The following is a 12,974-nucleotide window of genomic DNA, read 5'->3' on the forward strand; positions in this document are numbered from 1 at the left end:
AAGAAGCAAATGCGAGGTGAGAAAACTATTTTTCCCACAGCGTGTAGTTAGGGTTTGGAATGCACTGCCTGGAAGCGTGGTGGAGGCAGGTTCAATTGAGGCATTCAAGAGGGAATTGGATGATTATTTAAAATGAAACAATGTGGCAGGAGTATGGGGAAAAGGCAGGAGATTGGCACTAAGTTAAAATGCTCAGAGAGCCGGTACAGACACGATGGACCGAATGGCCTCCTTCTACACAGTCACCATTCTGTGATTCTGTAAAAAAACAATGTAAAAACAGATTGAGATTTTTCTGCTCCTTTACCATGTCAGGAGTGAGGAGTGAGCCTGAGAGGTGAGGGAGCAACCAGAGCAGATGGAGAGTAAGGTAAATGGAAAATACTGCAGATGCTGGAAATGTGAAACAAAAACAAAAAATGCTGGATAAGCTCAGCAGGCCTGACAGCATCTGTGGAGAGAAAGACAGAGTTAACGTTTCGAGTAGGTAACTCTGCCTTTCCCTCCACAGATGCTGTCAGACCTGCTGAGTTTTTCAAGCAGTTTCTTTTTGTACCAGATGGACAGGATTCATATTGCAAACAACATTCATTTCCTTTCAAGGGTAATCTGCAAATAAGGGCAGCCTTTTCTCTAGAGGAATGGACAAGCATGAGATCAGTGGAAAGAACTGACCTGTCTAAGTGGCAACAGGTTCCGAAAAGAGCGACATTATGATTTGAAACTGAGTGTGTGTGACTGTGAGAGGCAGTGCTTGATATGGGCTGGCAGTGTATGGATTTAGAAAACATAATTACCTGGCAGGGGAGAAACAATGATCATGAAGTTCGGGTTCCCAGGGTGAGGCTATCCCATTGCAATCTGGGTGTGCTGACTCCTGCAATGTCCCCAAATGTGGGATACTTGACTGCAAAATTTGTGCTAGTGGGGGACTGTGTATGTGCTTTACCCTGATTTACAAATTAAAGACCAGAGCTTACAGTTTGAATTATTCAAACATCAGCAAGGATTTTTCTTCTAAGCTGTCATGCTCAAGCTAATTAACCTACCAACTCACTCAATTCAATCTTCACACTTCATCCACTGCAGTGCAGAGACTTCATTGTAAACAAAGAGCGGGGAGAGCAGCTGATTGGTGAGTTGGATTGGTGAGTATTTCTAATCTTTAAAGTAAAATTAAGGTCTATAGTTTGTGTTCAGGTCTCTAGTCTTTTTTTTCTCTTTCTTAAAAATAGCTTGTTAAGTATAAGATCGATACCTGTGTAAAATAATTAATTACAATAAAGTGTAAAGAGCGGGGATACTAGAATAATTCATCTATAAATTAAATAAACTAAGTTAGATATGGCAGAAGGGACGATGTGTTGCTGCTGCAGTATGTGGGGTCTGAGGTTCTACCTGTCCCCGGTGTTGCGAAGGATGGGTCTGGTCACGCTGCCGCGAAACACTCCAAGTAGTTGGACTGTGCCATACCACCTGACCCTCATGGAAAAATTTGTGCAGAGAAACACCTTTGACCACAAGTCCATCAGGCAGTGGTCGGCACGTAACGTCTTAGAGGTCCTGAGGGAAAAGGAGATTATATTGAAGCACCTCAGAGTGCAACATGAGCTATGTAGATAACTTGAATACTATTGCACTGTCTGTTTGTAATGACCATATTGAAATGTCTGTAATATTCATTGCTTGTATTGAAGCACCTCATGATCTATGTGGAAAAGTTGAATATGATTGCATTTTTTGTGATGGCCATTTAGAAATGTTTTGTAATGTCCTTTCAGATATGTTATGAATAAAGTAGAAACTCTATTTATTACCTGCTGCTCTTGGTGTTCAGTCTGCATGTAGCCCTCTGCAATACGTTCATGGCATGTCTATTTACTGGTTTGATGATAACCATGGAATGAGGGCTGTGCCGGGGTGTGAGACTGTGGTGGAATACAATCCTGCTGCTGCTGATGGCTCACTGCACTTCATGGAGACCCAGTTTTGGGACCTGTCCTTAGTCTACTTCCCTAGTGATGATTAACATGGTGAAGTACTCATTCATCAGTTGGGAGGAGGGTGGTAGTTTTCCTTGAACTTGTTTGACCTGAAACCACGGGACTCCATGGAGACAATATTGAGACTTCCCCATCTGCCAATGGGTTGTGACATACCCTGGGATGGTGACAGAGGAGTCTGGGATGTTTCCAGATTGATACAATGCAGTGAGTATCACTGCTACTTGACCAGCCTGTGGGGCAGCTCTCCTCACTTGGGTACTTGTCCTCAGACCTTGGTAAGAGAGACTTTACAGATTTCACTGGGCTGAGATCACCTTAATCTTATTCTGACACAATGCCAGGATTGTCCTGATCTATCTGATTTCCCTCTTATTATTGGACTTTTTAGTGATTGCTTTTTGTCATTTGCTCAGCCATTTCAGAGGGCAGTTCAGTGTCAACAATGTTGTGTGGGATTGGAGTCACATGTAGACCAGACCAGGCAGTTGTAGCAGGTTCCCTTCCCTGAAGGACAATATTTGGGTTTTTTAGGACAACCTGAAAGTTTTCATTTTTTTTATTTTTATTCTGTTCAAAAATTCCAAAATATATTAAATTCAGTTTCACAACATGGAGTGGTTGAGGTGAATAGCATAGATGCCTTTAAGGGGAAGCTAGATAAGCACATGAGGGAGAAAGGAACAGAAGGATATGAGGTCCTAACCTCTATTTTTAACAGGCATGTTTGAGATGCGACTCTAAATTCAGGATTCAGACCACCAGTTCTCAAGAAGTTTTGAAATAAACTAAATAAAACATTTTATTAAGTTACAACACATTAAACATATATACATGGCTGCAAATCACTACTGTCATAACTTTTGACAAATTCCCAAACTAATCTCCATTAAAGCAACAGCACCCCTAGGCTTAATCAGGCAGCAGGCAAAGCATTTTCACCTTACAAATTCAAAATGAGGTTCCTCACATTTTGGTTCCTGTGGAGACAGTTGTAGGCTTACAGCTGCTTTGATTTTATATTGCCTCTGCCCGCACATACAAAACTGCTATCAGTCATATCCAGCACATCTCATTGAATGTAAATTCTCATTGCATCACCAGCCTCTGTGAGCTCCACCTCTTCTAACAATAAAACCCCTTTCATAGTACCAATGTTATGTGTAATATAAACATATTGCTTGGTCTCCGCTAGCTAGGTGCCAGATTTCACCCCATTTCTTGAATGCTGTATTCAAAAAATGCAAATGCACTCCATCTCTCTTATAGCTCAGAACTAATACACATTAAAGCACCCAGACTAGCTGGCTTTAATCCAATTAACACATGCGCACAGACTAAACTTCTATTTCAAAAGAAAAATATTTTCCAATAATATTATAACCATCAATAGCTTCATGACAATCAGCACCACAGCAATTTGGCTGCCATACCAGGAAAAATCTCTTTTCGTGCCTTCATTATAGATGTTATCTGAAGGCATCCATCTTTCCAAAAAAACCCTGGGCTTGGATTTGATAGTTTTGCGCAGCACAATGGTTGGCAGCTGAATTTGGGATATGTAGTCTGAGCGAGTGCAGTGTATCTAATTTCCCAGGATAAACCAGAATCCTTCAATCAGCTACACTGAAGCAATATTTTCCTTAGCTTCTAGCCCTTCCTGCCCAATGTGTTTTCTTCAAATAATTTTGGAAAGCAAAGGCAGAAATTTCAAAATCTCCATTGAATTAACATTTCTCCTGAGTGTTTTTTATATCAAACACATAGCCTGGGGTAAAACCGGTCTTTGCCAGCACAATTTGAGCTCACTGTGAATTGACAGCCCATTTTACCCGAATGTCTTTTCCAATGTCCTCACGGTGCCTGGGAAGATGGGGACAGGGCAGAGGAAAGAAAGTAGCCATGTTGTCTGCTCTTGGTCACTATCCAGTGTCCCTGGTGGAAACAGTGTGTGCGCGACAGTCAAGTGAGGAAAAGGAAAGGACTTGCATCTGATCCCCCACATAGGGGGATAGCAGACTGGCACTCACTAACTGAGAAGTCAGCACCTTCAGCAAAGGAGGGGAGGGAGTTGTTCTGATGTTATTGTCGCGCTTTAGTGAAATTTTAGTTTTCCCATAGTTTCTGGTCTTACTGTACTTTGATGAGGCTTTGCTTCCCTATGACAGACTTGAGATAGTCGGTGTAGTTCAACTTCAAACAGTTTATTAAGAACCATTTACAAAGACCTCAGGGTAAGCACCTGGTATTCAGGATACAGACTATTCTGCATTGCGCTCTCTTGGTCATCTGATTATTGATGTCACAGTTACATCATTATCATCATCATGGTCTCATTAACATAACCATTAACCCATTGCTCTACATCTCTCCACAAGTATAATCTCAAATCTTACATACTTTTATTAAATTATTTACATTACTTTTTCCAAGCTCTGTAAACCTCCTGTACTGAGCACCATTTCTGTCCAGCTCCTACGTTTTCCCCCGCTCCCCCCAAGTCATTGTCTCCTGAGTCTTCAATCTCCAACTGTGTCTTCGCTTTCTTGCAGGACATTGTGGACATTTGTGTTCGCTTATCTTTTTCCTGGAAGACAGACACATTGGCGGAGCGGGAAAGCAGATTCTGACGGCTGCTGCTATCTGTGCCGTGAACCTTACGAAAACTTGCCTGTAAGGGTTGTGAAACTCATTCAATGTAAGACTGATTCAAGAGGGAAAACTTCAGGACATGGACAATCACACTCTCTTCAATAGGAGGAGATTAAATTAAGATTCTGCCTGGGATCTTCTGCTTTTCACACTGAAGGCTCACAGCTCGCAGGACCAGAGCTGGCCGCCCAGGCTGCCGTGTTGCAAGAAGAGCTGGGTCGGGGATCCGTAATACGAGCCGGGCCAGCCCAGGCCTCTGTGCTGTGAGCCAGACTGTGCCGGGTCTCAGTGCTGTGAGCCGCGCACCCAAGCTGTGAGCAACGCCGGGCCCCCGTGCTGCTAGTTGGGCTGATGTGGACTGAGCTGGACCTCTGTGCTGCAAGTTGGGCCGGGCCGGGCCTCTGGGCTGTGAGTCGGGCCAGGCTGGGCCTCTGGGCTGCGAGTCAGGTCAGACCTGGCCTCTAAGCTGGGTTGGACTGGGTCTCCATGCTGCAAACCGGGTTGGAATGGGCGTGCTGCGAGCCCAGCACAGCGGACGTCCATGCCGCAAGCTGGGCCGGGTCAGGCCTCTGTGCTGGGAGCAATACCAGGCCGGGTGTCCATACTGCAAGCCAGGCAGGGCATCCTTTCTCTGAGTCGCACCAGTCCAGGGGCTGAGAGCTGGGCCTGGCCAGGCCGGCTACTGGGCCGTGAGCTTGGCCGTGCTTCTATCCTGCGAGTCGGGCCACCAAGCTGGAATCCTTGCCAATTCCTTGTGCTGTGAGCTGTGCCGGGACCCATGCTGCAAACCGGGCCGAAGATGCATTCTCTGAGACGGGCCGGGCCTGTATCCTCCGAGTCGAGCCGGAGAGGCCCTGCATGCTCAGAGATGGGCCAGGCCAGGTCTGCGTGCTCAAAGATGGGCCGGGCCGGGCCGAGCTTGTGTGCCCCGAGCTGGGCCGGGCCTGGTCTTCGTGCTGAGAGATGGGCCGGGATGGGCCTCCCTCCTCCTGGATGGGCCTGAGTCCTCCCAGATGGGCCGGGCCGGGTCTGCATCTCCGTCCTCCACGACGGGCTGGGCTGGGCCTGCATCCTCCCAGACGGGCCGGGCCTGCGTGCTACAGGCCGGGCCGGCCAGGCCTACGTCCTCCAGGATGGGACGGGCCTGCATCCTCCTGCACAGGCCGGGCCGGGCCCGCATCCTCCCGGACGGGCCCGGCCGGGCCTGCATCCTCCCAGATGGGCCTGTGTCCTCCCAGACGGGCCGGTCTAGGCCTGCATCCTCACGGATGGGCCGGGCCTGGCCTGCGTCCTTCCGGATGGGCCAAGCTGGACGTACATCCTCCCGGACAAGCTGGGCCAAGCCTGCATCCGTCCAGACGGGCCCGCGTCCTCCTGGACAGGTGGGCTGGGTCTGCATCCTCCTGGACGGGCCAGGGTGGGCCTAGGTCCTCCCGCGTCCCCTATGGCCGGCCAGGCCGGGCCCCGTGTCCCCCCCCCGGGCGGGGCGGCGGCCAACTGGAACCTCGGGAAATGACTAAGTAGGATGGGAGTGGACAAGGGTTGATCGCAGGTGAATATTGGTAGTTCTGTCGAAGGGTCATGAGGACTCGAAACGTCAACTCTTTTCTTCTCCGCCGATGCTGCCAGACCCGCTGAGTTTTTCCAGGTAATTCTGCTTTTATTGTGAAACAAAAGGTGTTTGTAACTCCAAAGGAATGAAATTTGCCGCACTCATGTATTTCATCCAGCAGCAGAACAGCAGAAACCTGTGGCTAGAGAGGGCCAATGGTGCTTGGAGGAACTTCCAATGTCAAACCCTCCTATTTATATATTTATAACTTAGAATGATATGTTAATGAGTTGTCATCCTTATCATGTCAAGAGGCCATTTCCTTTATTCCCAGCAGGCTGTGTGAAGTCCAGATATGTCTTCTCTCAGAGCTCCAAGAACACAGCGGCAGGGAGGGGCTCCCATTGCGGCCTGGCCTCAGCTACGGTCACCAAGGCAACAACTCATGCCCCAGCAGTGGAGCTGAGCTGGGCCAGGAGGCTGACACCTTGGGCTGAATTTTACTGGCTTTGTGTTGTCAGTGGAGACAGGCGTGACAGGAAAATTGCGGGAAATCCATGTTGTGATGGCTCCCGAATGCATTCCTACTGCCAGGGAACTTTCCTGGGCACAGGCTGGGAAGCATCATGATCCAACAGGCCTGCCGCTTTCTCCCTCTGCAGGGGAAATCCAGCATCCCTCCATCTGCACTACGGCAACAGCTGTGGGAAAGATTGTCCGGGTTTCCCAGGCCAAAGGATTGGACAAGGGATGAGAAGACTTGACTCCATGAGGTGATTGTCTTCACAGCACCTCTTGCGGGCCAGGAAGAGAAGAAATGTTTGCTCCAGGCCCCAAAAACTACCAAATATAAAGTGCCCCCCCCCCCCACCCCCCACCCCACCCCACAACCAGTGATCTCTCTTCCTTCACTCAACCATTGTCTCATCCCCCACACACTATTTTCATCCCTGGCTACACACCCGGTTATCATGAACCGATTTTCCCCACCCCAAGTATTGGGATTCACCCACACGATCTCCCTCTCTCTCTCTCTCAGTACAGCTACCTGCTCGCCTGGGCTTCAGCCCCTGTGAAGCAAGCTTCCTACCGTAAGGTCTCCATCTTGTCCCTCACACTATCTGCGGGTAAGAACATGACAGAAAATATTTCCAGATTGTTGAAAGGAGAAACATGTTGTGACGCTTCTCTCCTTACATGCATCAGGACAAATGCAAGGATTCCAAATTTCAAATGAGCACGACAACTCATACTACAGGTGAAAAGTGTGCCGATTGGTCGGCAAGCTGACTCTGATTGGTCGCGGTATTGCTGTGGAGAATGCATGGGGATCTATTGGCCTGCCGACATTCTGGATAATTCAAAAAAGACACAAGACTTGAACATATTCCTTCTGTTTGCAGAGAACGGTCCCTGTGTATGAATGTCTGTCACTTCAAGCAAGTCTAAATGAGCCACATTAACAGGTCGACTGATTATCTTCAATTGGCTATTACTGTAGTGTCACGGCCCCTGTCCCTTTTTCAAACTGCCTGTGATCAGTGAATTTAAAGAATAGGAATGGTGTATCTGTTTGTCTTAACCCCCTGAGTGTGTCAACAAGAAATTGTACAACAGCAGACTGCCAGCAATTCTTTTTTCATAAAAGGAAAATGAAAGGAAGATAAAACCAAAAACCTAAAATGAACGCAACTTCACTTACACATTCACTCAGACTCACCCACTCTAGAAAAGTTACAGAGGGTAAAAAATAGTGCACTGTTACAATTTAGATATGAAAAAGGAAATTTTCATAGATTACTTGCCTGATGTAATCTGATGATCAAAGTTGCTGGCCTGATGAAAGGTCTTCTTTAGTCGAAGGAGCAGTGAAGGAATTTCAACAGTCGGGGTAGAAGAGGTTTGTAGGAATCCTCTTGAAGGGATGAACTTGGTTTCTGGTCATTTCTTCAATCGATGTACAGTGTCAAATCCAGCTCCTCCCAGAGTGACATTACATTGATGGGGCTTAACCAGGGATGGTAACTGGTATCCTGGTGACATAACAAATGGGCCAGCAGCCAATCACAGCGGCTAGGAATGATGTCACAATGCAGTTTCAATGACCAGTTTTAATGGACAGGGAGTTTGTGTCCGGTCTCAGCTACAGGCACCTGGAGTGTCTTTGCAGCAATAACTCTGTAATTGAATCACAGAGCTGTAGTTTGACCCTTAGGCCTAGACCATGTGGGTTAATGAATAGGCCTGGGGTCATGGCGAACAACATAGAGTGTAAAACTAGCCAGAAAAATCACTCTGCACAATCATTTCTTCAATACTCCCGTATAGATGGGCATGTATAGGTCAAACTCGACCATTCATCTGTCAGATAGGAATGCAGCTACATCTTCAGAGAGATGCAGTCACATGGGAACAATATGTGACATTGATCACAATTAAATAGAAAATAATATTAGGTTAATAGATTCATTTAAATCGATTACTTGATTATTAAACGTAACTGGGTTCAGAAGACCAGAACAGACAATTCTAGTTTTTCTGGAACATTTTTTCCTCTCTTGTACACCCAATGCTGTAACTCCCCATCCCACACAAACTCGCTCCTTCCTGTGCTGAAATCCAAACCCATCGCAGCATCTCCAAAATATTTCCCTTGGTGGACTTTTCTCCCTCCCCAGGTGCTGACTCTGGCTGGGCTGAGTTTTACACTCACTGGTTACGGGCCCTCTCCTCCCCAGATGTGTTTATCGCTGCTTGGATTCAGTTCCACACTCAACAGTTGTGCTCCGATATGAGACTCACGTGCCCAATCTACCTGTGTGATAATAGGAACAGGAGGAGGCCCTCTGGACTGTTCCAACATTCAATTAGATTCTGGCTGATCTCAGCTCCTTATAACTAGCAATTTGTGCTCGCTTCGGCAGCACATATGCTAAAAACGGAACGATACAGAGAAGATTAGCATGGCCCCTGCGCAAGGATGACACGCAAATTCGTGAAGCGTTCCATATTTTTATCTTGCTGCCTCCTGTCAAACATCTGCAACTTGGAAGCCAGGGGCGCACCCACTCTGCCTCTTTGTGATATATTTATAGAGTTCAATAAATAATTTGTATATTTAAAAAAAAACTAGCAATTGCTGGCCTTTACATCGTGTTGTTAATGTACTAATGTAGTTAAATATTCCACGGCAGTGCACAAGAGAGTTAATCAGAAAGAAATTGACACACATTCCAACTTCCAACATGAACACCTGAAATTTGTTTTAAGAACTGCAGTCTAATAGGAAGGCGCAGGAACAAATTGGCTAGGCATGCGAATGGCAGATTGCATTGCGCAGATGAATTTGGTCTATCGCTTCCTGCAAGGATGCAACACGCAGGTACCAGTAGGTACGCGCCCCACAAGTCCGTGTGTCCGCGCAGAGCATGCGCACTCGCTGCGGCTCCCGGAAGCTGAGCGGGGACGAACGTAGCCTCAGCAACAGCTAGTGCGGCTCTCAGAGACTGAATCAGCGCCACCTGGAGAGCATGCGCACTCTCAGCGCCTGGGGAAAATGATAGAGCGGTGTCTGGGGCGCGAGGGATTATGGGACCCAAGGCCGCCATTAGTCATCGCGCCTGTGTGTTTTGTTGCAGGCTGACGGAAGGTCAACCACCTTCAATGTTGACTTTGTTTCTTTTAACACAGATGCTGCCTGATCTGCTGAATATTCCAGTATTTTCTCTTTTTATTTCAAATTTCCAGCATTCACAGTGTTTAACTTCTGTGTTTTTTTCAGGTGTCCTGCACAGAACCTAGTCTAAAAACATAGACAGATTCAGTACGTGTTGGTTGACAGTTGGGCATTCAGTCTCTTGTCTCTGCAGGTCTTCAGTTTCACACTCTGTGGGAAGTGTTGCTAGCAGCTACTGTCTTTTTAACCCTTTCTGGTGCCCTTCCCATGTTCATCAATGGCAATCCAAGACTTTGATTGGTTCAAGATGTGCGTGATCAGTCTCTGATTGGTTTCTCAGAGTCACCTACAAATGTAATTTCCTGATTGGTTCCTTAAAGTGCCAGTCAGCTGTGGAACATTACAACATTCCTTTGTCCTTTCGTTAAATTTAATGGTTTTCTGTTGAGATAATGCGGTGCCTCATGATGTTCAGTACCCATCATTATAAAGTTTCATAGAAACATAGAAAATAGAAGCAGGAGTTGATCATTTGGCCCTTTGAGCCTGCTCTGCCATTCAGAATGATCATGGCTAATTCTGCGTCTCAATGCCATACTCCTCGCTTTCACCATACCCCTTGATGCCTTTAGAGTCTAGGAATCTATCTGTTTCATTCTTAAATATATTCAGTGACTTAGTCTCCACAGCCTTCTGTGGTGGCAAATTCCACCACTCTGAGTGAAGAAGTTTCTCTTCATCTCAGTCCTAAATGGCCTACCCAATAGCCTGAGACTGTGACCCCTTGTTCTAGACCCTCCAGCGAAAGGAAATATCATCCTTGCATCCAGTCTGTCCATCTCTGTCAGAATTTAATACATTTCAATGAGATCCCCTCTCGTTCTTCTAAACTTCAGTGAAATCAGGCCTAGTCAACCCAATCTCTCCTCATACGATAATCCTGCAATCCCAGGAATCGGCCTGGGGTACCTTTGCTGCACTCCAGAGCTGTGTGGTATATGGTGTCAATATAAGAAAGCTTAGATAGTGAATTTTTTTCAAGTAACTATCAATCAATTTCAGACTAATCTTACCAAATACATTAACAGGGCCAAAGGAAGTCATTTTAGAAATAACCTGTATTTCCCTGGCAGTAATCACTTTTTATATAGTTATAGTAACAATGAATTAGACAAGCGAGCATTAAATTATTTTCGGATAGTGTGCCTCAATTTTAATTGAAGATGTTGGAGGAATCAATAGTTATTTTCAAAGGCTAAGTTGGTCAATACCCCTTTAAAAACAAGTTTTTTAATGAAATACATGACACTGCAATTTTGAAGAACTTCTGTTAAATTTGACATAATTACTGCATATGCCTCACGTCATGATAATGTTTAACTATGTATTGAAACATGTGCCAATAACATAAAATTACAAGTAGTGTGCCTTTTTAATGACGTCAGAAGATTTAACCCTTGATTACTAAAAGAACTGGCATTATTAGTTCACATTCTACGTGTATAACTTTAGCCGTATAATAATATTACCTTTTTAAGTATTTACATTTAAGTTGAATTAGCCCTCTAGAATTTATCTACATTGCTAGGATTACCCCAAAGTTGAAAAACAATGGATCTGCACCATTAGAATGTAAGTAGCTATAGTAACAACAGATAAGGACCATGAGCAAAGACCTGGATCCATCAGCTCACATGAATAGTTGAACCCCAGTTCAGAAATTAAGATTGAGCCTCAGTTACAATTATAAATAAGGAACTATTAATTAATGAGTAGTTTTATCACAGGATTGGTCTTTAAACTTATAAAAGTTAATACTAGGTGTGCTCTTGAAGAGTTCATATGTTTAAAATTTATGTAAAGCCTTCTTACCTACCTTAAACTAAAAATGTAGATACAAAATGGCTGCAAGGTATGCATTCTGTTGGCCTTCATTGCAAGAGGACTTGAGTACAGGAGCAAGGATGTCTTACTGCAGCTTTACATGGCCTTGGTGAGACCACACTGGAATACTGTGTGCAGTTCAATTACTGGTGAATAGTGTTGATTCCAGTTGGGCACACATTCAAAAAACTCTTAGGCTTCTGTAACTATTGGTGTATTTCCAAATGGTGCAGGTTCTCCCATTGTATGTACATTCACACAGACACACACACACACCAGACACACACACAAATAACAGACATACCAAATTGCACCAAATTATCTGGATTTCTGACAGATATTGAAAAATCACACCTTTCCTAGGCTGCTGCGTTCTGTTCTGCCCTCAATGGATTATATAACAAAGATAGAAAAGATGGAGAGGAAGACAAGGGAGGTGGAGTAGCTGTACTTATTGGGATAGCAACAGACAGTAGAAAAACAGGACACAGCTATCAGCAAGACCATCATCAATTCCATCTGGATAGAGATAAAAGATCGATCACACTGAGAGCTGTGGTCTACAGACCATCTAATAGTGAAAAGGAGTTAGAGGAAAAATACACAGAGAAAATAGGGAATTGAGGAACAAACATGGAATAATCATCATTCAAATACTAAACAAATGACAGAAATAAATCAGAGAATGTAATTTCCAGCATTTACACCTTAGCAACAATTTGCGGGTTTAACATTTGAACAGATGAGAATCCTAAAGCTATTGATCTCAGTATAAGAAGATCTATAGAAAGAAATATAAATAATTTTAATACTTGCTCCAGTGTGATGTTTGCGTGTGTGCGTGTATGCAACAGAGAGAAGGGAGTTTTACTTTGTATCTAACCCTATGCTATACCTGTTCTGAGAGTGTTTGATGGGGACAGTGTAGAGGGAGTTCTACTCTGTATTTAACCCTGAGCTATACTAGTCCTGGAAGAGTTTGATGGGGACAGTGTAGAGGGAGCTTTACTCTATTCCTAACCCTGTACTATACCTGTCATGGGAATGTCCTATTCCTTTCTCAATGTATTATTCTGAACTTTCACTGGGCTCCCTTTCTCATTTCCCAGAATTCCTACATCTGCCGCCAGCCTCATTCCACCCCGGGCACCTTGTTTACAAATGCACTGATCCTAAAGAGAAACAAGACAGAGATATGAAGCAGTGA

At 45.1% G+C, this 12,974-nt stretch overlaps 2 non-coding genes across 2 annotated transcripts; both read left to right on the forward strand.

Annotated features, from left to right (window-relative positions):
• The first annotated feature begins 789 nt into the window (after positions 1-789).
• LOC121292055 lies at positions 790-953 on the forward strand. The gene has a single exon (XR_005946178.1). It is a non-coding gene; the product is annotated as a U1 spliceosomal RNA (small nuclear RNA).
• Positions 954-9,115: 8,162 nt separating this feature from the next.
• Positions 9,116-9,222, forward strand: LOC121292098. The gene has a single exon (XR_005946199.1). It is a non-coding gene; the product is annotated as a U6 spliceosomal RNA (small nuclear RNA).
• Positions 9,223-12,974: the final 3,752 nt, after the last annotated feature.

The sequence above is a fragment of the Carcharodon carcharias genome, chromosome 19 (genome assembly GCF_017639515.1).
Source record: "Carcharodon carcharias isolate sCarCar2 chromosome 19, sCarCar2.pri, whole genome shotgun sequence".
Taxonomy (NCBI): domain Eukaryota; kingdom Metazoa; phylum Chordata; class Chondrichthyes; order Lamniformes; family Lamnidae; genus Carcharodon; species Carcharodon carcharias.